The sequence below is a fragment of the Adiantum capillus-veneris genome, chromosome 1, assembly GCF_014529385.1.
Source record: "Adiantum capillus-veneris isolate H3 chromosome 1, ASM1452938v2, whole genome shotgun sequence".
Lineage (NCBI taxonomy): Eukaryota > Viridiplantae > Streptophyta > Polypodiopsida > Polypodiales > Pteridaceae > Adiantum > Adiantum capillus-veneris.
Genome location: NC_140931.1, coordinates 70,742,101 through 70,768,275, shown reverse-complemented (window position 1 = coordinate 70,768,275; position 26,175 = coordinate 70,742,101). Strand labels below are relative to the sequence as shown.

The following is a 26,175-nucleotide window of genomic DNA, read 5'->3' as shown; positions in this document are numbered from 1 at the left end:
CGGTGGCCGAGATGACCTCAGAATGAAATTCTGACAACACCAAGGCCTTGGGGCTCTCCCACGAGATTTGGGGCCGTGTCTTCGCCTGTCGAATTTCACTCCAATCTGAGTTGGTGACTCTAGCCTCCTGCAGTGTTGCCTCGAGCCTCGATCTGAGCTCTGATACCAGTTGAAGGAGTACGAGCGGAAGTGCGACACGAGAGAGAGTGCGAGAAGAAGAGCACGACGATATGGTGAACTCGCTCTACTGTAATGTGTAGAGCATAGTGAGTTCTTATTAGGTTTTTACAAAAGAATATGTGTACATACCTGGCGGCCCGCCCACTTACCTGGGTGACCACATTGGGCTTTATACCCCAACAGATTATGTTGCTATCTTCAATTATGTTCACCCGCTATGCTCACAAAGTCATTTCTCAAAAGTACTCTCATTAATTTCCGCTAGTCTCAAATTAAATAGGCCAATTCCATTACATCACCATTGAAGAAACCAGTAACAATGTCTGACTGATGTACATCTCAACCATTATGAGCTGCCAATGCACATAGAAAACACACAGTAGTCATACGACAAGTGGGAGCAAAAGTCTCTTCATAATCTATGGCTTTTTGTTGTGCATAACCCTTTACAACAAGTCGAGCCTTATGGCGATCGATCTCACCATCCGGCTTGCGTTTCAATTTGTAAACCCACTTCGTACCAATGGCCTTTTAGCCAAGAGGCAAATCACATAAAGTCCATGTGTCATTTTCTATAAGTGCATCATATTCTGATTGCATAGCAGCCATCCAATTTTCTGAATTCTGTGCTTAATCAAAAGACAGAGGCTCCTCAACATCATGTAAGCTAGACACAACCAAAGCATAACAATCTGATGCATAAGATGCATGGCGAGAGCCTGAACGAGTATGACTAGACAAAGGTGCAAAACAGCCAAAAACACGTATGTGCTCAATAGAAGGCTTTTTATCATGCCATGCTTCATATGGAGTAATAGATTGCAAAGCTTTCGTAGGACACCTGTTAAGTACATAAGTGGCACACATGATGGCCTCAAGCCAAAAAGAATGCGGTAAAGCTTGACTTTTGACCATACATCGTGCCATTTCCGTCAGTGACCTGTTTTTCCTCTCAGCAACACCATTTTGATGAGGTGTATAAGGCACTGTACATTGGTGTTTTATCCCACGACTAGCCATAAATGCATTAAATTCATGAGACATATACTCCCCCCCTCGATCAGAACGGAGGGTACCCATAGTACATTTCGAGATATTTTCAGCCATAGCCAGAAATTGTTTGAAGCACATAAAAACTTTGGACTTCGCTTTAAGCGGAAATACCAATGCATGCCTGGAGTAATCATCAATGAAAGTCACGAAGTAAAGGTAATTGCCCAAGGACGGAGTTTGCATGGGTCCACAAACATCACTATGCACAAGTTGCAACCTGCATGTGGCCCGAACTGAACCATCCTTTGGAAATTTAGAACGCTACATCTTACCCAAAATACAACCTTCACAAACATGTTTGACAGGTGCTTCAAGAGGCGGCAAAGAAGCAACCATATCAGATTTCTGCAAACGCAGAAAACTGACAAAATTCAGATGACCAAAACGTGCATGCCAAAGTTTTACATCTGAAATAGCCCTTGAATCTGTAACAACATTTGCAAAATTTTGTCCACACTTGTCATACAAAGTGAGCTTATACAGCCCACGACACAAAAGGCCATATGCAACAATTTCACCAAAATTGAGATCATGAACTGTACATCTGTCATCCACAAATTTGACTACAAGTCCAAGTCTAGCAAGTGCGGATACATAAAAGAGATTCTTCTTGATCCTAGGTACATAAAGTGCATCAACAAGTGTGAAGGAACTACCATTTGCAGCAGTAAGCACAATCTTTCCAACTCCCTGAACCGGATAAGAGGCATTGTTGACACAAGTGACTGAATTCCCATGAGGGACAGACTCGAGAAAGGTGAACAATTCACGATGTGAGGTAATGTGCTTTGTAGCACCACTGTCAAAATACCACATATGTGAATTTGCAGCAACAATTGACAAGCATGCATCATGGACAGCAGGATTGTATGTGCACTCTGCGCTAAAAGCCCATTCTGCATCAACATCAATATCACAGTCTCCTTTCACAGAAGACTCAACAATGGCTGCATTTGTAGTGGAACCAGCATTTGCAGTGGAACCACCCTCTTTTTTCTTAGCCTCTTTGGCCTTCAACTTAGGACACGACTTGATCAAGTGATCATTAGCTTTACAATAATGGCAACACATCTTATTTTTTCCCTTATCACTAGAATTTCCAGACGAATTGCTACCAGCAAAAGCATTAGGAAAAGAAGTTTTGCCACTCGCAGCAGAACCATAAGAAGTGGCCGCATTGCTATTACCACCCTTTCTTTGAGAAGCAATAAAAGCATGTTCAACTGCACGCTGCCTAGTTCTTTTTTTTTTGGAAAGTGACTCTTGTAACAGCAATGTGCATAATGCATCAAACTTGACAACTTCGGGGTTTCCTTGGGTCATCAGTCTCCAAGTACTAGCAAAAGTTTGGTAGGAATCTGGTAAGGCATCAAGAACAGTCTGCACAAGGGAACTGTCTGAAATGACTTCACCTGCAGAAATAAGTTGCTCATTGATATCCTTGACACCAACAAGGAAAGTGTCCATATCATTTTCCTCATGCATAATCTTTGATTCCAACTCTTTACGCAGCAAAGAAATTTTAGCCTCATTGCGGCTTGCATAAAGACCTGCTAGAATATCCCAAGCTTGTTTTGTAGATTTTGTTGAACGGATGTGAGGAACAATGGTCCGCTTCACAGACAACACAATCAATGCATGAGCCTGCGCATCCTTTACATCCCAACGAGCTTGTTCTGCCGTAGGCAAAACATTAGCAGCAATTCTTGCAACATCCTCAACATCGCCTACATCCTCAGAACTAGGACGTACATCAATGCCCTGCACAATATTCCAGACGTTCTTTGACACAAGAACGTGGTGCATCATATAAGCCAACATAGGGTAATTATCCCCATCCAACCTGTCCTCAGTAGCAAACATCTTGAACACATCTGTGTTGTTGTTGTCAGCCATGATAAATGCTGCACCTGATGTGTAAAAACTTCCCGAAAATAGGAAAAATGGAACGGGAACAACATGTGCTATATAGCACAAACCGTAGAAGACTATAAGGCACGTGTTATGCAGAAAACGGCACTGACAAAATTTTTGCACAAAATGACAAAATTGCCAATGCATACCTGCCTATAGTGGAAACGGAGGGTGAAATGAGCCCGAATCAAAAATCTGAGCAGACTGAGCTCTATGAGCATGTCCGAAATATTTGTCGACCTGCGAACGCTCGCCAAAGCTCACTGAAATCGGAGAAAGTGAGCAGGCGTGTACTGGAGATGTTGGCGACTGAGCCCGAGAAGACGCAACCTGCTCTGATACCAATTGTTGGAATTAGGGTTGCAGAGAAACGCACACAAGTTGGAGAAGACGAAGGAATCTCAAGGCACACAATAGAGAGTGTGTTACTTAGTATGCAATGTAAAAAGATAGATAGCCCTAGAGTGATGGGCGTATATATAATGCTCGGGGAAAAAAACCTCCTAAAGAGGGGAAAAATGCCCTGGCGGTCCTAGTGTGTTCACACACATCACTACCACATGTATATGGTAACATATTTCATATAGCTCCATTTCATAAGAAAATTAATTATGATGTGTAAAATCAACTTTCTTGCTTTCAAAGCAATTGGCCTTTTCTCTTGTAGAAGAACTACTCTAATAGCTCGTTTGTTGGCATTTGTCTCAGATAAAAAAGCTTTCATCAGATCCACAATAGCTAATATGGGTGCAGTATCTAGAGTGGTTTTAAGTGCGTCAAAACTTTTTTGCTAATCTTTTTTCCAATGAAATGCTTTGCTTTTGGCTATCAATTGGTATGTCATAGGGACATCAATACTTTGCATAGTTCTTAATAAATTGGCATAGTTCTTTCAATTTTTTTGGAGGAGGAGACTTAGGGATGGTTTCCAATTTGACTGATCTATATGGAGGCATGTAATATAAATTATATACCCATAATAATGAATTTCAGTCTTCAAAAATCACACTTGGACTCTTTAGCATATAAGTTGTGTTGCCTACAAAGATCTAATTGTGTACAAAGTGAGGATGAAAGTAAAGACATGGTGTTTGACCATGAGTTTTGATGCTTCATAAAGACTATTGGGACACATATTGTAAGATGTGCAGGTTTACAAGGGGTGAATCTCGGGCCGTTTCACGAACATATGAAATGAAAATGTTCACCTCAGTTTTTATACTTTTTGTGGGAACAAATGCTACAATGTACATAGTAACATATGTGTGAAAGTGGTGATTGTGATTGTACTCATATGTATACTTTACCAGGGAGTTGAGGTCATCAATGTGGCATCGTTGTGAGTTCTCTCACTTCAAAATATAGATACTTTGGATTGATAAAATATATATGTCAAGTGCATCGTGATTGCACACTCATTCACCTAGAAAGTTCAATGTGAGAGAACAGTATACAAAAAAATCAAGTGGCATGCGTATCGAGAATGTGCATTATGTGGATTCACGTGCATTAAACAATGTAAATTTTTCACAGTTTTAGGGTTTTCCCAACTCGAATAGGCTTTTTATGGTAAAAAAAAGAAAAGTTTTAAGTGGGTGAAAATGTAAGGTATGTCATGGTACTATGACAACCCAAGCTAGTAGTACCACCCAAGCTAGGGAGTTGCTTGTATAGTTCATAATTCAACACTTTCTCCCTTTTTGAAAGAAAAAACACAAGATTTTCCTGTGGTACACTAGTGAAGTCTCCCCAACTTTGACCTTGTTTTCAAGCATGTGAGCGTGGACTTTAGAATTTCCTTGCTTCAAACAAGTGTGCGTGGACGTATCTATGGTGGTGCCAAAGATTCTATGAAATTGACGTGACAAAGAATTGAGAGAAAACCTATGGTTTCCTATAGGGGCAAACAAGCACTGTATCTATGCATTTAGGGTTGAGGCTACATGAAATCATCATACCCACATGAGTTTTAAGTTGTTCTTGGCATTCTGTAGGGTAAAGGGGCCAATAAAAAATCGGCCCCCTCTAATGGGACCTTGGACCCCCCAAGTTTAAAATTATAAAGGTCCAATATTAGGACACAAGTGGCCTTGTGGCGAGGTGGTCAGCTTAGCTCAACTTTAAATCATAGCCGTTGGATCCAGGTTCAAGCCTTGCTGGCTGCCATGTCTCATAATACCCCCTTGGTGTGGCTTTTAACTCACGTCCATTTTTGTTACACATAAAATCTTCGACGTTATTGCGTGTCGTCGTTGAAGCACCGTTTGTGGGCGAGATTTTTACTGTAGGTTGACATTGATGAGCTCTTCCAATTGCACACATCCAACCTGAAAACGGTGGAGTATGCTGACAACAATTTGCAATGCCCCTTAGGTGGCCTTAAGTTGGGGGTTTTACCCTATGAGTGGAGCTTCCATGGCTGAACTAACTATTTCCCCTTTTTTTCTCTCTCTTTTGAATAAGTGATGGTTGGGCTCATTTAAGCCTCAAACTTCCACAATCAAGGGCTCAACGCCTTCTTTCAAGCCATGCCGCAAACTTTACAATGACATGTAAACCTTTTTGCTTCTCTCATAGAGAGGGATGTTCTCTACATACAATTATCTACTACTCGGTCACATTTAAGAGGGGACTATTCTTGATGCACATCATTGTATTCAGGATCGAGAGGGGCTTGCACTAGTCAAGAGTTTGACATTGTGCATCGTTGGGCATGTTGAAGGGAGGGCATGAGTGTGCCCTTGAGCATATGGCAGAAGAGAAAGTCCTCTATGATTGACACTCAAAGTGTGCCCGAAATCCGTGATCCGCTGCTCAAGATAATCTAGCTCACTTATGTGTTGGTCAGGTGCATGTACAAGAGAGTGGGAGCCCCTTGCATGAATTGCTCTGAAATGGGGAGTCCAAGCGAGACGGCTCATGACGTCATGCAGAATCGGTGGACCATCGCCTATCGCCGTCACTGACTATATATACAATAGGCGGCTGGTCTCATGAAGGCCATGCATAATGCGATGAGGTCTTCTGCATTGCATTTGGCCATGACACTGCACATATGGACCATTTTCTCTGCAAGCGTCTATATTGTTCAGAGTTCTAACATTTCCCCATTTGGCCTAATCTTTGTCCATCAATAAATTTTTCTGAGCAGAGGCTCTCGATCGCTACAGGCAACACTCACATGATCTTCATCAACGCGCGGAAGCAAAAGCTGAACGCGCAGATAAAAATAGCAGTTGAGCATGCATATGAAAATAGCCAAAAAACATTAGCCACATGGACGCTTGAGAGGCTAAGAATTTGAATGGTGATGCTATGCTAACGAAGTCATCACACCTCTATCATATGCAAACCACACCCACAATATCTACCACTACAACCACTTCAAAACATGTGTCACATATCATCATCCCCCTCATGGGGGGGATTGGAATGGATTGTTATCTCTTGTACACGCATCCCAAAGCACACCATTCATTGAAGATCACGATGTTCAGTGGGGGATATACCCTCAGTCTCGCATTATGCCACATTGTATGCAATGTACATTCATTGGAGACCACGGTGTTCAGTGGGGGACATATTCTCAGTGCTCACATTATGCCACATTGTATGCAATGTATGTCATACTTGGAGTAGATTATTATAGTGTTTTCATTTTCCTCTTGTCTATTCTCTTTGTGTCAATGTTTTCTCTCCCACATAGAGATATCCCCTCCCCACCTTTGCTAACTATTGTGATCTCCTATTGCTTGAGGTCTATGCTACTTGTGCTCTCTACTAAATTATCCACTAATATCACACGAGTATTACATATCACACCATTTTTGCACCTCATTGTTGTGCATTTCACTCACACAAGGTCGGGATAGACACTTGTACACAACACTCCTAAACCATACCGCTGACTAAAGAGTAGCCCAAACACATAGTTGACTAGGGATAGGCTTCATACAATTTTCTTGTCATGTGTGTGTGTGTGTGTGTGTGTGTGTGTGTGTGTGTGTGTCTCAATGGCCCAAGAGCATTCAAAAATAAATAGGTGAGAGGACTCCCTCCAAGCCACATGAGTACCCGTCAAGGCTACAGAAGCTCTCTTTAACATCATACAAAGAGAAAATCTTATTTGTGGCCTCTGGGATTGAGTGGGATTGAGTAAAGATTAATTAAGGGAAGGAAAGTTGAGCCCCGAGCACTACAAGCCATCTTTGAGGAAGGGAAGACCAAATTTTTATTAATTTCAAAGGGACTTGACGAAGAATTGAGAGAAACAACTATGGTTTCCTATAGGGCAAACAAGCACTGTATCTATGCAGTTAGGGTTGAGGCTACATGAAATCATCATACACACATGAGTTTTGAGTTGTTCTTGGCATTATGTATGAGTGGAGCTTCCATGGCTGAACTATTCCCCCCCCCCCCCCCCCCCCCCCCTTTTGTTTTTCTTTTGAATAAGTGATGGTTGTGATCATTTAAGCCACGAACTTTCACAATCAAGGGCTCAACGCCTTCTTTCAAGCCATACCGCAAACTTTATGATGACATGTAAACCTTTTTACTTCTCTCGTAGATAGAGGTGTTCTCTAGGTACAATTATCTACTACTCAGTCACATTTAAGAGGGGACTATTCTTGATGCACATCATTGTATTAAGAATTGAGAGGGGCTTGTACTAGTCAAGAGTTTGACATTGTGCATCATTGGGCATGTTGAAGGGAGGGCATGAGTGTGCCCCTAAGCATATGGCAGAAGAGAAAGTCCTCTATGATTAACACACATAGTGTTCTCGAAATCCGTGGGGTGCATGTGCAAGAGAGTGGGAGCCCCCTGCATGAATGGCTCTAAAATGGGGAGTCCAAGAGAGACCGCTCATGACATCATGCAGAATCAATGGACCATCACCTATCACCGTCACTGAGTATATATACCATAGGTGGCTGGTCTCACGAAGGCCATGCATAATGCGATGAGGCCTCCTGCATTGCATTTGGCCATGACACTGCACATTTACACCATTTGCTCTACAAGTGTCTATATTGTTCAGAGTTCTAACATTTTCCCATCTAGCCTAATCTCTGCCCATCAATAATTTTTTCTGAGCACAGGCTCTCGGTTGCTACAAGCAATGCTCACACGATCTTCATCAATGCGAGGAAGAAAAAGCTGAACGCACAAATAAAAATAGTCTGAATGTTAAAAATAGGCGAGTTGAATGTGTATATGAAAAAGTCGAAAAATATTAGCCACATGGACGCTTGAGAGGCTAAGAATTTGAATGGTGATGCTATGCTAACGAAGTAATCACACCTCTATCATATGCCAACCACACCCACAATATCTACCAATACAACCACTTCAAAACATGTGGCACTGTCATCAACCCCCTCATGGGGGGGATTGGAATGGATTGTTATCTCTTGTACAAGCATCCCAAAGCACATCATTCATTGGAGATCATAGTGTTCAGTGGGGGACATACCCTCAGTCTTGCATTATGCCACATTGTATGCAATGTACATTCATTGGAGATCACGGTGTTCATTGGGGGACATACCCTCAGTGCTCACATTATGCCACATTGTATGCAATGTATGTCATACTTGGAGTAGTGTATTATAGTGTTTTTGTTGTCCTCTTGTCTATTCTCTTTGTCAATGTTTTCTCTCCCACATAGAGATATCTCCTCCCCACCTTTGATAACTATTGTGATCTCCTATTTCTTGAGGTCTATGCTACTTGTGCTCTCTGCTAAATTACCCACTAATATCACACCATTTTTGCACCTCATTGTTGTGCATTTCACTCACACAAGCTCGTGGTAGACACTTGTACACAACACTCCTAAATCATACCACCGACTAAAGAGTAGCATAGACACATAGTTGACGAGGGATAGGCTTCACACAATTTTCTTGTCATCTCTCTCTCTCTCTCTCTCTCTCTCTCTCTCTCTCTCTCTCCTCATCAAATAGATCTTTAAGGTCTATTGGGATAGTTTCCTACTACGTGAAAATTCTCTTCTTCTCTTCTTCTTCTTCTACTACTCTTGTCATCTCTCTCTCTCTCTCTCTCTCTCTCTCTCTCTCTCACAGTGGCCCAAGAGCATTAAAAAATACAAAGGTGAGGGGAGCTCCCTTTGGCATGCATACAAAGAGAAAATGACTTTTTAAAACTATTTAAAACATTTATTTCAATTGTTTATATGCAAGGTTAGTCCCCCTTGACGAAGCTTATTTGTGACCTCTAGGAGTGAGTGAAGATTACTTAAGGGAAGGAAAGTTGAGCCCCGAGCACAACAAGCCATCTTTGAAGAAGGGAAGATCAATTTGTTTTAAATTCAAAGGAAGTACAAAGCCCAGACATTTTTTTAGAAATCACTAAACAACAAAAAAAATCAGACTTGGCTTTAATCTACTACTTACAAAAAATATCAACATTTCTTGAAAATTGGAATAGGATTGTGGTTGTTCAAAGTTTCCAACTTGTATGAACTTGCATTAATCAAGTGACTTCATTGATAACCAACAAGAACCGAGCTAACAATTGATGCTCAATGGCAATTTGAGGCAAAGTTCTTTCACATATCAAACTTTTCTTGCAAATAAAATAATTGAATCGTGCTTGCCCAAAGTTAGAAAGTGTGCATATGCATTCGCTTGCACGCGATTGCATGCACACATGCCTTTATCAATAGTCGCCAACTTGAAGCCAAAGTTGACGGTTTTTGGTCCCTCCTCAGACTCACATGCCGATGATTTTGTCGGCAATAGACCAGGTAAAAGCAAGTATCAAAGTCTCGCATGCTGGATATAGTGATTGTATGCTTCAATGACTTTTTTTAAATTGGAATATATAATTTTTGCAACAAAATACAAGAAATATTTCTTGTCAATTTTATCTCATTGGAATCGGGTGCCTCCTACAAGTTGCTTGGGTATCTCTTCCCCCATGAAACACTTGTATACCATGGTTGCGCCCAAGACAATTTTGTCCGCTTGATCATACCCTTGAGCTAGAGCAAAACTCTAAGCATGTTGGTAATGCTGCACTTATGCATGATATCAATCCATATGCAGAAGGCCAAAAGACCTTTGAGAGCATAGAACAATCTGCCATCCGTCACTTCTCCCTTGGTGGATGGTAGATTGTCTCCGTTTGCCAAATGACGCACCATCTTTATTTACGTTTGCAAAAGGTCCATAAGACCTATGAGACCATAGTATTATATAATCAAATGTCCGATAGGAAAGATCAAGGCAAAAAAGCTTAAAATTTGCATAAGGCTCAAAAGACGTAGATTTACATCATCGTCATATGATCCAAATATCCAATACAAAAGATCAAGGTGAAAAAGCTAAAAATGTAGACAAATAAGCAAACCACTAGAGCTTTGGCTACAAAGCATAATCTCCTAAGAGCTTGGCCCCCCTATGGTTTAAGGGTATCTGGAATATTAAGAAAATACGCTTGTATAAGTGTCATGCTTTACTACAGCTCTACTGGCTCCCCGAAAAATGAAATCATCTATTACTGCCCAAGATTCCTTCTCTCTACCTACCCTACCCCTCTAGCGCCTTTGGCTCCTTGGCTCACCCTCCTACACCTCTCATGCTTTGCCATTTCTTGCTTCCCTTCCCCTTGCAGCACCTCAAAAGACCTACAAGAAGTTATTTCCCTCATCTTTCTTGGTTCTCCCCTCTCTCTCTCTCTCTTGCAACCTTCCGCTCCCCTCTGTACTACACGGCCCCCACAACTGGCGACCTTTATCTACTCGCAACTAAGCCTCCTCATCATCTCATGCTTTCGACCTGACACCCCTCCCTTGTAGCATTCCCTTTATATGTAGCAGCTACGAACGCTTCTTGCTCTTGTAGTGCCATTAGGTCACCTGCCCCCCCTTCTCGTCCTACCTTTGCCTTGTGTAGATGGAGGCAGAGGTGCCCTACGGGGCTGGAGCAATACCTTGCCGCATTCTGTCCTTGCTTGTGCAGATCGAGACAAAGAGAGGCGCCCTACGAGGCAGAGGTAGCAAACCGATGCCCTGAGAGATTGTTGCCTTGCCTGGTGCAGACGGGGGGATATATATATATATATATATATATATATATATATATATATATATATATATATATAGAGAGAGAGAGAGAGAGAGAGAGAGAGAGAGAGAGAGAGGCGTCCCCATTGCCACATGGCCCACCTCTACTTTTTGTATTTCCTTCCCCTCTTAACCCTTCCCTTTTCTATTTGAAACTAATATCACCATTTTCTGTTTTTTCTCGAGTTGGTGCACCCCAGTGACCAGAAAGCACGCTAGATCAAAGTTAACTCTACTAAACTAGTTCATCAGACTCAAAAAGGAAACAGAGTTGTTCTGGAGCAAAGGCGATATCAGCTGATCTATTACGTATACTTTGTCTTGAACCTCAGGGGGCAGAAGCGAGACAGCGTGCCTAACATGAATCAATGGCAGAGATTAGACTTGAAGTATTTCAACGGGCTGTCACTGCCACAAACCCATGAGTCAATACTGAGCGAGGGGATAACTATCGAATTCCATAAGCCACTGACTCGCTTGGTATTGACCCATGTCTTAACGGTAGTGAGCCATTTAATGAATCAAGCGTGACTTATAAAGAAAAACTTGACAACTGCTGTGAAGACATGGGTCAATACCGAGCAAGTAGTACCACTATCCAATTCCATAAGCCACTCTCTCGTTTGGTATTGACCCATGTCTCGATAGAGACCCATTTATTTGAGATAAATGAGATGAAGGAAAGATTTTCCAAAGTTCTAGTAGTACACTTAATACTCTCTTTTTTCTTTGTATTAGGGACACTTAACATTGACTAACCAATGAGAAATGGTCTCTCTCTTAAACATGGACATAAAACCCATGATGACTTACTACTCCAGAAAAGTATAGTCCAACGATAGTCTTGTAAATCTTTACTCATGTAATATTGAACCAGGAAGATGAGTTCCTTGAGCACAACTTTTTGTAATATCTATAGATGTTCCTCGCACAGAGCCCTTTGGGTTGGAGCAAACTTTTATGTAGTTTTGGGAGGAGTTATATAGAGATTGGGAGGAGTTTTGGTGTGCTCTAGGTCCCAATTTGATGCAGACGAAACCCCCACCATCAGGGTATCCTTCCCCCCTCTCTCATGAAGGATCGATCCTCCTCGCTTCATCTCTCTCCCGACTATCCATGCAGAAGAGACTTGGCAAAGAGTGTTTTTAACTGGGCTTCTTGGTCATTGTCTCGCTTGTGGGAGACCAGGTCATGTGCCAACTACATGCACATAGGGTTTTGCATGAGCAGAGAAAATTTGCAAAGGAGTAGGAGAAGCTCCCCAGGAGTCTTGTACTCCAAGACGTAGACAGATGAACCAGTCAAAGGTGGCTAGATGCAGGAGCTCCAAGCTATGGTTCCACCTTCTTCAGATGGCTCTTCTTCTTCGCAGCAACAATATTTTTTAACTCGATGACCAACCCTGTTTCTACACCCCTAGATACCTCTGATACAAATGAGATGCATGTTGCTGTGTTGATGACACATTGTGAGAAGCCTCTTGTATCTGATTAGATTGTACATTGTAGGAGATCTGAGATGCTGAAAAACAAGCAGTAGTCTTATTTTCAATTGGATGTATATTTTTGGATTACCCCTTTGGTGCCTTGAATAATTTGCATGCTTTGCCTTGAATAATGTGCACTCAAGATGTTCAAGTAACAGAAGATATTTCTTTTTGATATGCAGAAGGCCAAGAGACCTGTGAGAGCATAGAACAATCTGCCATCCGTTACTTCTCCCTTGGTGGATGGTAGATTGCCTCCAACTCTCTAAATGACGTACCATCTTTATTTACGTTGACAAAAGGGCCAAAAGACATATGAGACCATAGTATTACATAATCAAATGTCCGATATGAAACATCATGGCAAAAAAGCTTAAAATTTGCATTAGACTCAAAAGACGTAGATTTACATCGTCGTCATATGATCCAAATATCCAATACTTTTGATAAGGTGAAAAAGCTAAAAATGTAGAGAAATAAGCAAACCAGTAAAGCTTTGGCTACAAAGTCTAATCTACTAAGAGCCGGGTCCCCCTATGGTTTAAGGGTATCTGGAATATTAACAAAATACGCTTGTATAAGTGTCATGCTCTATTTGGCTCCCAGAAAAATGAAATCATCTATTATTGCCCAAGATTCCTTCTCTCTACCTTGGCTCACCCTCCTGCACCTCTCGTGCTTTGCCATTTCTTGCTTCCCTTCCCCTCGCAGCACCTCAAAAGACCTACAAGAAGTTATTTCCCTCCTCTCTCTCTCTCTCTCTCTCTCTCTCCCCTGCAACCTTCCGCTCCCCTCTAGTATAGAGGGCCCCCACAATTGGCAACCTTTATCTACTTGTCGCTAAGACTTCTCATCCTCTCGTGCTGTCGACCTGACACCCCTCCCTGTAGAGTTCCCTTTCTATGGAGCAGCTACGACTGCTTCTTGCTCTTACGCGGTTGCATCAATACCTTTCTGCGTTTTTCCCTTGCTTGCGCACATCAAGGCAAAGAGAAGCGCCCTACGGGGCACGTACAGAGGTAGCAAACCGTCGGCCTGAGGGATTGTTGCCTTGCCTGGTGGAGAGAGAGAGAGAGAGAGAGAGAGAGAGAGAGACGCGTCCCCATTTCCACGTGGCCCACCCCTTGTTTTCATGTTTCCTTCCCCTCTTAACCTTTCCCTTTTCCATTTCAAACTAATATCACCATTTTCTGATTTGTTTAGAGCTGGTGCCCCCTACCCTACTACCTCCTTTTGAGATAAATGAGATGAAGGGAAGATTTTCCAAAGTTCTAGTAGTACACTTAACACTCTCTTTTTTCTTTGTATTAGGGACTCACCAATGAGAAATAGTCTTTCTCTTAAACATGGACATAAAACCCATGATGACTTACTATTCCATAAAAGTATAGTTTCTAATATCTATAGATGTAGACAAGTCATGATGGCGAGGCAAACGAGTTCCTTGCACACAGCCCAAAGGATCTTTAGGTTCAAGCAAACTTTTATGTAGGTCCTAATTTGATGCAGGCAAAATCTTCACCATCAGAGTACAAGACGTGTCATGCTAAGATGAAGAGGGCATAGGTATGCATCTCTCCACTCTTAGGTGGACAAACGTATCCCTCATATTTCTATGTAGTAAGAACAATGACGTAACTTAATCAAATCCCTGATGAAGTGTGTGAAACTCACAACACAAACATCAGCGTACAACTTAACAATCTCAGATGCAGACCAAGTATCGTATGTATCTACATCCAAGACAACACCAAGTCATCTAGTGATGAACAATGATATGTCTTTGGAGTTCGAAACACAAGAGTAACCAGTGCATCACGCAATGATGAAGAGGGCATAAACTATGCATCTCTGCACACTCTGTTTGACGAACAGAACTCTTGTGTGTCTACGTGAAACAAACAATAATTTGAGTTGATCTAAAATTGAGCAACCTATAGGTCACTCGAGTGAGGAGTGTAGCATCATGCCTACTGCACTCCACGAGTCGACCACTAAACCCTAAACTCAACCTTGTGGTGAGAGATAGACAACTGCACCACACGAGTGAGAATCTAAGTCTGTCCTAAAACCCTTCTCTGCAGTGAGCCAAGTGGCTGCACAACACGAGAAAAATGACTAGTTTCTACACACTTCTGGAATAATCCGAATGGCTACACACCACAAAGTGGCCTATAACCTGCAAGTCAACTCTATGGTGAGAGTAAAACATGCACCACCCGAGTCTGGCACAACAAAAAAAAACAAGTTAGAAAAGAAGAGGACAAGTTGAAAATTTTACCTCAAGCTCTGCCTGTCCCAAAATCTTCCTCAAGCTCTAGCACCACTTTCAATCAAAATCGGCGACAGTTCTTATATAAAATATTTTTCGATCAAAAGATATTTCGGTCAATATATCTTTTGATCAAAAAATATAAAACGGCTATACGGTGATTATACGGGATTTCAACGTATAATGGCGTTTTATACGTGTAATTTTTTTGATACGGACGTATAAATGCAACACAGATTGAGAGTATCAGCTACCTATTAAGTATGGAGCCTGATTTATCCTTGTAATTTTCTGTGGTAAAAGCGCACATTTGTAAGGCCCCCACTATGAGGAGAAGCCATCGTGCGTGAAGAAAAATCACTCACCGGAAACCAAAATTTTTACGGACAAGAATCAGGGGCAACTTTAAAGGCCTCGGGGACGGAGGCCCTCGAGACTTCTTTTTTCGCCGGAATATTCTTTTTCGCCGGAATATTATGGCCGGACGGCGGCCGGAAAGTGGTCGGAAAACAACCGGTCGGTTGGCCGGTGGCCGGTAGTCAATGGCCGGTGGCCGGTGGTCGGAAGTCAATGGCCGGTGGCCGAATTCAAAAGCAGACTTGTCTTCTCAAGGGCGGCCACACATGGGCGGATTGGAGGGTCCGATTTGGACTTATTCGCATAAGGGCGGCTACACATGGCTGTCTCTCATAAGAGAGGGCAGCCCTTTTGGCCTATAAAAGGAGGCCATTTCTACACATATTTCATAGTGTGAAGTTGATGCAACAAGGTGAGTGTGAGGTGGTGAGAGTGAAGCAAGGCGGGAGCTCCATTAAGGGTATAATCCCTTTGTAAACTACTTCTTGTTTTGAAGTACTAAAGCCATTGAGTGACTGCTTTCCCGTGGACGTAGCCCACATTGGGTGAACCACGTATATCGTGTGTATTCTCTCTCTCTCTCTCTCTCTACTCTATAATCTCGTGTATATAAATCTGTCTCTCTCCATTAAGTAATCTACTCAATTATCTATTTAGCTACGTCTTATTTCCTAACAACTGGTATCAAAGCAAGGTTTGCTCGTAGCTAAATTATCTCAAGGAAAGGATTCCTTGAATTGAGTGGGAGTTATGGCGGAGGAAGGGAAGCTCAAGATTGAGAAGTTCAACTGCAAAAACTACCAACATTGGAAGATGTACATTGAAGACTATCTCTACTAGAAGGACCTCTATTTGCCACTAGGCGGTCTTGCGAAGAAGCCCGCAACAATGGCAGATGAAGCATGGATTGTCCTTGATCGAAAGGCACTGGGAACAATCCGGTTAAGCTTGGCGTCAACGGTGGCCTTCAATGTTTCGGAGATGAAGACCACGGAGTACTTGATGAAGTCACTTGACGACTTCTACGAGAAACCATCGGCATCCAATAAGGTATTTCTTATGAAGCGCTTGTTCAATCTAAAGATGACAGAGAATTGTTTAGTTGCAGAACACCTAAATGACTTTAACACAAACATAAGTCAACTTCGATCGGTGAAAATCAATTTCGATGACGAAGTGCAAGCTCTCCTTATATTATCATCTCTATCGGATAGTTGGGACATCCTTGTGATGGCTGTAAGTAATTCTATCTCTGGTATAAATACTCTTAAGTTTGATGATGTTGTGGGTGTTCTGCTAAGCGAGGAAATACGAAGGAGAAGCACAGGAGAATCATCAAGTGCTGCATTGTCAGTGGAAACAAGAGGAAGGCCTAAGGAGAGGTTCAAAAGCCAAAAGGGTCGTGATCGCTCAAGACGGAGCAAGTCACGAACAAAGTCAGTTCTTGAATGTTGGAACTGCGGCAAGAAGGGCCACGTCAAGAAGGATTGCTGGTCCAAGAAGAAGAAGGAGACAGAGTCTCAAGACAATAAGCCAACATCGGAGGCCAATGTGGCAGGTAAAGTAGAGCAAGATGCTCTAATTCTCTCATTAGACAATGTGTCTAATTTCTGGATAGTAGATTCCGGGGCTTCATTCCATGCGACACCACACAAGCAACATTTCCAAGACTACACCAAAGGTAATTTTGGGTATGTATACTTGGGAGATGATGAAGCTTGTGAGATTGTCGGCAAAGGTACAGTTTCTGTCAAAACTGCTAACGGAAATGAATGGAAACTTAAAGATGTTAGGCATGTTCCTTCTCTTCGCAAAAATTTGATCTCTACAGGACAATTGGACGATGAAGGTCACAACATTGCATTCAGAAACAAACGGTGGAAGATCTCAAAGGGATCTTTGGTGGTTGCCAAGGGTGAAAAAGTCGGTACACTTTACTTGTGTACTGTTAGCACGCAACCTTCAGCTTGTGCAGCAACTACAGAAGTTCATAGTGCAGTGTGGCACTATCGACTTGGGCATATGAGTGCCAAAGGAATGCAAATCCTTCAAACAAAGAAGCTTCTACCAGGTTTGAAAGAAGTGGACTTAGAGTTCTGTGAAGATTGTGTTTATGGTAAACAAAAGAGGGTAAAATTTCAAAAATCAGGAAATGAAAGAAAAAATAAAAAACTTGAGTTGGTTCATTCTGATGTTTGGGGTCCTGCAAGTACACCATCACTTGGTGGCTCATTATACTATGTAACATTCATAGACGATGCGACTAGAAAAACATGGGTTTATGTCATGAAGAATAAATCCGATGTATTTTCCATATTTCAAAAGTGGAAAGCCTTTGTGGAGAATGAAACAGGTACCAAGGTTAAATGCCTCAGATCCGACAATGGAGGCGAATATTGCAGCCAAGCTTTTGAAAGCTTTTGTGCCAGCAATGGCATTCGGAGGCAAAGGACAACCCCAAGGACACCTCAACAAAATGGGATTTCGGAAAGGATGAACAGGACAATCATGGAACGAGCACGAAGCATGCGGCTACATGCAGGCCTACCGCTTGAGCTTTGGGCGGAAGCTGTAAGTACGTCTGTGTACTTAATCAATCGGTCACCCTCAACGGCTTTGGATGGAGGAGTTCCAGAAGAGGCATGGACAGGTAAACCGGTGAATTATGCATTTCTCAAAGTGTTTGGGTGTGAGGCTTTCATGCACATAGATAGAAGCCTAAGATCAAAGCTAGATGCAAAGTCCAAAAAGTGTTTCTTCATTGGCTATGGAGAAGGAGACTTTGGGTATCGCCTATGGAATCCTGAAGATGGTAAAATCTTAAGGAGTAGGGATGCAATTTTTAACGAACAAAATATGTACAAAGATTACTTGGAAAGAAAACAAACAAAAGAAACAGGTGATGAGTACATGGAGCTTGAGGACGATGAAGACTCAAGGATTGCAAACGGTGACAATGTGCAACAACGTCAACCAAATGAGGAGCCTCAACCTATTCCCCGAAGATCTACAAGAGCAAGTAGACCTCCAGAAAGGTTTGTTCCTTCCTTCAACCATCTCTTGATCTCAGATTCTGGAGAGCCGGAATCATACGAAGAAGCTATGCAACATGAATCCAAAGAAGAATGAACGAAGAGCATGCAAGTGGAGATGGACTCACTACATCGCAACCAAACATGGGAGTTGGTTGAGTTGCCTAAAGGTAAGCGGGCACTTCAAAACAAATGGGTGTACAAGATAAAGGAAGAAGAAGGTGGGAAGAAAAGGTACAAGTCTAGGCTTGTGGTAAAAGGTTTTTCTGAAAAGAAAGGTATTGACTTCAATGAAATATTTTCTCCTGTTGTAAAAATGAACTCAATTAAGCTTGTCTTAAGCCTTGTGGCTGCTCATGATCTAAATCTCGAGCAAATGGATGTAAATTCGGCATTCCCTCACGGTGACTTAGAGGAGGAAATCTACATGCTTCAACCAAAGGGGTATGAAGTAAAAGGTAAGGAGAAAATGGTTTGCAGATTAAAGAAGAGCTTGTATGGTTTAAAGCAAGCATCAAGACAATGGTACTTGAAGTTTGATCGATGGATGTTGGATCATGGATTCACAAGATGCAACTCGGATCACTGCGTCTACACGGAGAATTTGGGAGATGGGAAATTCATCATCCTAATGTTGTATGTTGATGACATGTTGATTGCAAGTGCTAACATGCAGGACATCAAAGACCTAAAAGAGGAGCTGTCCAAATCTTTTTCAATGAAAGATTTAGGTGCTGCAAAGAGGATACTTGGCATGAAAATATCAAGGGACAGGACGAAGAAGACAATAAAGCTATCTCAAGAAGATTACATCAAGAAGGTACTAGAAAGGTTTGCAATGCAAAATGCAAAACCAGTTTCTACACCTTTGGCTGGTCATTTTAAACTAACGAAGGATATGTGTCCAAAGACACAAGAGGAGATAGCCTATATGTCTAAAGTTCCATATGCTGCAGCGGTAGGTTCTCTAATGTATGCTATGGTCTGGACAAGGCCAGACATTGCATATGCAGTGGGAGTTGTGAGTAGGTTCATGGACAACCTAGGTAAAGAGCATTGGCAAGCTATGAAGTGGATACTTAGGTATCTAAAAGGGACAACAACAAATGCTTTGTATTTTGGAGGAACTGATATTATTCTAGAAGGGTATGTTGATGCAGATATGGCAGGTAACAAAGATACTCAAAGGAGCACTACTGGCTATGTGTTCACGGTTGGAGGCACAGCAGTAAGCTGGGCTTCAAAGCTGCAGAAAGTGGTTTCACTTTCTACCATGGAAGCAGAGTATGTAGCAATGACGGAGGCAAGCAAAGAAATTCTGTGGCTTCACAGATTCTTAGAAGAGCTTGGATTCAAACAAGACAATTGTGTCTTGTACAGTGATAGCTAAAGCGCTATCCATCTTGCGAAGAACTCAGCCTTTCATTCAAGGACAAAGCACATTGAGGTGAGATATCACTTCATACGCACTCTTTTGGAAGAGGGACAGCTAAAGCTAGGAAAGGTGCATACAAGTGAAAATCCTGCAGACATGTTTACAAAGGTGGTCAACAAGGAGAAGTTGAGCTTTTGCTGATCTTCAATCGACATTCAAGGATAAGAAGCCAAAATGGAAAGCAGTCACAGGTTTGGTTTGGAGATCAGTCTCCAAGTGGGAGATTGTTAAGTATGGAGTCTGATTTACCCTTGTAATTTTTTGTGGTAAAAGCGCACATTTGTAAGGCCCCCATTATGAGGAGAAGCCATCGTGCGTGAAGGAAAATCACTCACCGAAAACCAAAATTTTCACGGACAAGAATCAGAGGCAACTTTAAAGGCCTCGGGGACGGAGGCCCCCGAGACTTTTTTTTTGCCGGAATATTCTTTTTCGCCGGAATATTATGGCCGGACGGCGGCCGGAAAGTGGTCGGAAAACAACCGGTCGGTTGGCCGGTGGCCAGTAGTCAATGGACGATGGCCGGTGGTCGGAAGTCAATGGCCGGTGGCCGGTGGCCGAATTCAAAAGCAGACTTGTCTTCTCAAGGGCGGCCACACATGGGCGGATTGGAGGGTCCGATTTGGACTTATTCGCACAAGGGCAGCTACACATGGCTGTCTCTCATAAGAGAGCGCAGCCCTTTTGGCCTATAAAAGGAGGCCATTTCTACACACATTTCATAGTGTGAAGTTGATGCAACAAGGTGAGTGTGAGGTGGTGAGAGTGAAGCAAGGCGGGAGCTCCATTAAGGGTATAATCCCTTTGTAAACTACTTCTTGTTTTGAAGTACTAAAGCCATTGAGTGGCTGCTTTCCCGTGGACGTAGCCCATATTGGGTGAACCACGTATATCGTGTGTACTCTCTCTCTCTCTCTCTACTCTATAATCTTGTGTATATAAATCTGTCTCTCTCCATTAAGTAATTTACTCAATTATCTATTTAGCTACGTCTTATTTCCTAACACTACCACATTGTATCCTCCTTTACGATATTGGAACGTTGCATCATACTCCTACAAAATCTTAGTCCCCATCTAGCCTTTTCGCTTCAATTATAATGTTTTGTAAGTCATTTGATAATACACTATTTCAAACTACACACCATATAAATAAGCTCACCACTTTTTCAAAGCATACACTATTTCATATAGCTCCATTTCATAAGCAAAATAATTATGATGTGTAAAATCAACTTTTTCGCTTTCAAAGCAATTGTCCTTTTCTCTTGAAGAAGAACTACTCTAATAGCTTGTTTGTTGGCATTTGTCTTAGATAGAAAAGCTTTCATCAGATCCACAATAGCTAATATGGATGTAGTAGCTAGAGCGGCTTTAAGTGCGTCAAAACTTTTTTGCTAATCCTTTTTCCGATGAAATGCTTTTCTTTTGGCTATCAATTGGTATGTCATAGAGACATCAATCTTTTGCATAGTTCTTAATAGATTGGCAATAAAAACTTGCAAATCCTAAAAAAATTTGAAGCTCTTCCAATTGTTTTGGAGGAGGAGATTTACGGATGGTTTCCAATTTGGATTGATCCATATGGAGTCGGGCAATATAAACTATATGACCCAAATATTGAATTTCAGTCTTCAAAAATCACACTTGGACTCTTTAGCATATAAATTGTGTTGCCTATGAAGATCTAAATGTGTGCAAAGTGTTGAAGATGATGAAACAGGAAACAGAAGGAAGACAGCAACTCAGAGTAGGAAGAAGATGGAGAAGGAGAAGACACAGAGCTTGCGTACGAGATCTTTGTATTCTATCTCTCTGTATTGGAATAATAGTGTATACAAACTCAAAGCTACAAAGCTTATATGAAACCCTTAGAGATAAGGTGTCCTTTCACACCAGATGTCCAGGGGGGAAAACCCAGTGGGAAAAAAGTGCCCTTGGTGAAGCGCGTATACACACTAACACTACTACATGTCTACAAATCCCCCCTGTAGTGATAGTGTGAATCCGTACAAGATAGCAGATCATCATGTGTATGAGAGTAAGCCCAAAGCTTTTCGGAAAGCTTCAAACTTTTCTTGTGATAACGCCTTCGTAAATAGATCTGCAATGTTATCCTGTGTAGGACAGTAAGTTAGTGTGATCTTCCCTGCATGTAGCCTTTCCCTGACATAGTGGTAGTGAACCTCTATGTGCTTTGTTCTTGCATGAAATACTGGATTCCTTGCAACTGCCATAACACTCTGACTGTCAGTGAAAATGGTAGTGGGTGCCTGTTGACACTCACAAAGATTTGCCAATAACCTGCGTATCCATACACAATCAACTGTTGTCGTGAAAGCTGCCCTGTACTCAGCTTCACAAGTTGATGTAGCCACTGTGGGTTTCTTCTTGCTTAGCCAAGATATACATGCATTTCCCAAGAAAAAACAATTCCCACTTGTGGAATGTCGTGTGTCAAAATCACCAGCCCAATCTGAATCGCTGTAACCAAGAAGCTGCATAGAACTGTGCTTTCCATACATATCCCCCCTTGGAAAGAATATGGCAAGATTAGGGGTACCTGAAAGGTAACGAAGTATGCACTTCACAGCCTGCCAATGATGCATACCTGGGCTGTGCATAAATCTGCTTGCTTGTGAAACCCCAAATTGAATGTCTGGACGAGTGTTGCCTGCCAAATATATCAAGCAACCAACCGCTGCTGCATAAGTATGTACATCAAAAGGTTCTCCAGCATCGTGCATGCTCAACTTTGATCCAGTTTCTACGGGTGTAGAGATTGGTTTACAATTTTGCATACCAAGCTTGTCCAAAATTTTATGCAAATATTTTGCCTGCAACATGTATATGCCATCCTCTGATTGCACAAACTGAATACCCAAGTAATAATGTAGCAAACCAAGATCAGACATCTCAAAGGTTTTTCTCAAAGCATCTTTGAACGCTTCAATTTCATCTGCAGTATTGCCTGTAAGAAGCATATCATCCACATAAAGTGTTAGCATAATGAGAACTCCATCTCTCTTTTTGATATACAAAGTATTTTCTGTTGGACTATTCTGAAATCCCTGGCCAATCAAATAAGTATGTATCTTCTCATATCATGCTCTTGGAGCCTGTTTGAGACCATACAAAGCTTTACGCAATCTACATACCTTTTGCTCTTGACCTTTTACAATAAAACCACTTGGTTGACTTACATAAACTTCTTCCTGCAAATCACCATTCAAAAAAGCAGTTTTGATATCCAACTGATGCACTTTCCAACCATGATGAGCAGCAATTGCAACTAGTGATCTAATTGTGGACGCACGAGAAGTAGGAGCAAAGGTTTCATCATAATCTATGCCTTTCTGTTGCGCATAGCCTTTTGCCACAAGCCTTGCTTTGTACCTGTCAACAGTACCATCTTGTTTTCTTTTTACCTTAAAAACCCACTTTGTACCAATAGGCTTTTTACCTATAGGCAAGTCCACTAGATCCCATGTATGATTCTTATGAATAGAATCAATTTCTTGTTGCATAGCATCTTTCCACTGAACACACTCTAAAGCTTGTTCAAATGAATCAGGCTCATCTGCATCACAAAGAGTGCTAAAGCAAGCCAAATCTACTTGCTCTCTGCCAAAAGTAGTACCAGCACGTGTTTTTCATGGCAACGGTGCATCCAACTTGCTATCCTGCAAAGTTTTCTGATCCCATTTAGGCAAGGTTCTTTCTTCCCTGAGAACTTCTTGCTCTTCACGCATAATTTCCTCTACATCATGAGGTGTCACATGCTGATCAAAAGATTGATCAAGATTATCAACCTGTTGTGATTCTTGATTCTCCACAAAAGAAGGAAGCAAACCTTCAAATACATCATGTGTCTGCATATGAGGTACATCAAAAGCAACCATAGGTTGAGCAGTAGTTTCTGCAAAAATTACATCACGACTTTCAAAAATCTTGTTTGTAGCAGGATTGTAAAGTCTATAACCTTTACTTCCACTACTGTACCCCACAAATATACATTTGATTGCCTTATCATCAAACTTCCCACGTAATTGCTGAAGGATGTGAGCATAAGCAAGACAACCAAAAACATGAAGATAACTGACTGAAGGTTTTCCGTCATAGCAAGATTCATATGGAGTAATGGTCTTCAAGGCACGAGTAGGACACCTGTTCAAAACATGTGCTGCACAAGCAACTGCCTCCATCCATAGCTTATGAGGCAAACTCTTAGCCTTGAGCATACATCTAGCCATCTCCATTAAAGACCTGTTCTTCCTTTCTGCAACACCATTCTGTTGTGGTGTGTATGGCATAGTGCATTGGTGTTTAATGCCTTTCTTTCCCAAAAAATCCTTAAATGCACCTGACATGTATTCACCTCCTCGATCGATACGAAGAGTCTGTACTTTGCAACCTGTTTCATTTTCAACCATGGCGACATAATGTTGAAAAACTGCAAACACATCTGACTTTGCTTTGAGTGGATACACCCAACAAAACCTGGAAAAGTCATCAATGAAGGTCACAAAATAAAGGCTATTTCCTATGGATGGCGTCCTCATAGGACCACATATATCACTGTGTACAAGCTGCAACTTTTGTGTCCCTTTAACTGAACCATCTTGCGAAAATGCAAATCTGTGCATCTTTCCAAGAACGCAACCTTCACATACATGTCTTGGTGGCATCTCCAATAAAGACAAATCATGCACCATATTATGACGTTGTAAAGTCATCAAACTGCCATAACCAACATGCCACAACTCAGCATCCTGCATTGCCTGAGTCTTTGTTTCTGCAATACATACCTGAATCTGCTTTTCATAACGATCTAGCACAAATAGTCCATTTTCGAGCGTACCTGTAGTGATAAGAGAATAACCATTCTCTCGATCTCGTACAACACATCTGTCATCCTAAAAAATGACCCGAAGACCATTTTTTGCAAGAGAGGATACAGACAACAAATTCTTCTTGATCCCTGGAACATATAAGACATCTGGCAAGCATAAATCTGAACCATCTGAAATGGTAATCAAAATCTACCAACGCCTTTGATTGGATAAGAAGCATTATTTGCACATGTCACCTTCTTTCCTGCTGGAGCTGCATCCAATGAACAAAACAAATCCTTCCTTGAAGTAATATGCCTGGATGCACCACTATCAAAGTACCAAATCATTTGTGTCTCGTCAACACTGTAAGCAGAAAAATCTGAACATACTACAAAAGCATAAGAATCCTGCACAAAGTTTGCAGACTCTTCTTTAGCTGTAGAAGAATCACCAGAAGCTGAAACAACCAAACTTGACTCTTTCTTCTTTTCTTTAGCAATTCGCTTTTTACACTCACTAATGTAGTGACCAGGTTTCTCGCAGTAGTGACATTTATGTTTCTTCTTGGACTTGTCGGAATCACCTTTAGACTTCTCTGAAGATTGTCCTGCACCAGACTTGGAGTAATGAGCACTCTCTTTACCCTTGTTTTTGTTATGTACAACAAGAGCATGATCCATACCATCCACCTGTAAAGACTTGTTCTTACGTGATTTATCCTTCTACAATAGCAAAGCCACTAACTCTTCAAAATGAAGAGGCTCAGGATTAGCTCGCAAAGACAGAGTCAAAGAAGTCTGAAAAGTCAAATAAGATGGTGGTAGTGAATCGAGTGTCTTGGAAACCAAGTCCTTCTCTGGAATCACTTCATCAATGCTAAGCAATTGCACTTTAAGATCCCTGATTTTTGTAAGATGCTCGATGATATCGTCACCTTCGTCCATCTGTATTTTGTCAAGTTGTTTCTTCAAAAACTCTATTCTGGCAGCGTTTCTTCCTCCAAACATAGCTTGCAGAGTGTTCCAAGCATCCTCAGAAGTTCTGCAAGATCTGATATGTGGTGTGATTGTCCTCTTTATGGTTAAGGCAATCACAGTCATAGCTTGTGCATCTTTAGTATCCCATCTCTTTTGCTCTGGAGTCACTTGTGAGGGTCCTGCACCAACAGCTGCACCACGACTAGGCGTGGCAGGTGCAATGCTACCTGGACGAACTTCATCTCCAGATACATAATCCCACAATCCTTTACCAACCAAAACATTTTTGGCCATAAAAGACCAAAGAGAATAGTTGGTACCATCCAATTTGTCTTCGGATGTAAACGCACCAAAAATCTCTTTCTCCGTAGATTGAGCCATACTGTGGATGCACACAAGAGAGAAAAAGAACCTCCAAGAGATTCACAAATCTCCTCTCCAATGCAAGCAAAACTCTACACAAAGTCTCAGCACAAAGCTAAGACAAGCTGCTTCCTAAAAGAACTGTTTACTTGAAGAAAATATGTCAAAAAGCACACC

The 26,175-nt window shown here is 41.7% G+C and overlaps 1 long non-coding RNA gene across 4 annotated transcripts in view; it reads left to right on the top strand.

Moving 5' to 3' along the window:
- Nucleotides 1-26,175, top strand: part of LOC147464945 (uncharacterized) — a 92,927-nt gene that overhangs the window by 47,269 nt on the left and 19,483 nt on the right. The window contains exon 3 of one of the 4 annotated variants that reach the window (XR_015188751.1): nt 4,299-5,010. The exons of 2 other annotated variants lie outside the window; for them this stretch is intronic. This is a non-coding gene — a long non-coding RNA (uncharacterized LOC147464945). Of the gene's footprint in view, nt 1-3,855; nt 4,256-4,298; nt 5,011-26,175 lie in introns of those variants that run through there. One more of the 4 variants, XR_015188749.1, reaches the window with a different exon arrangement.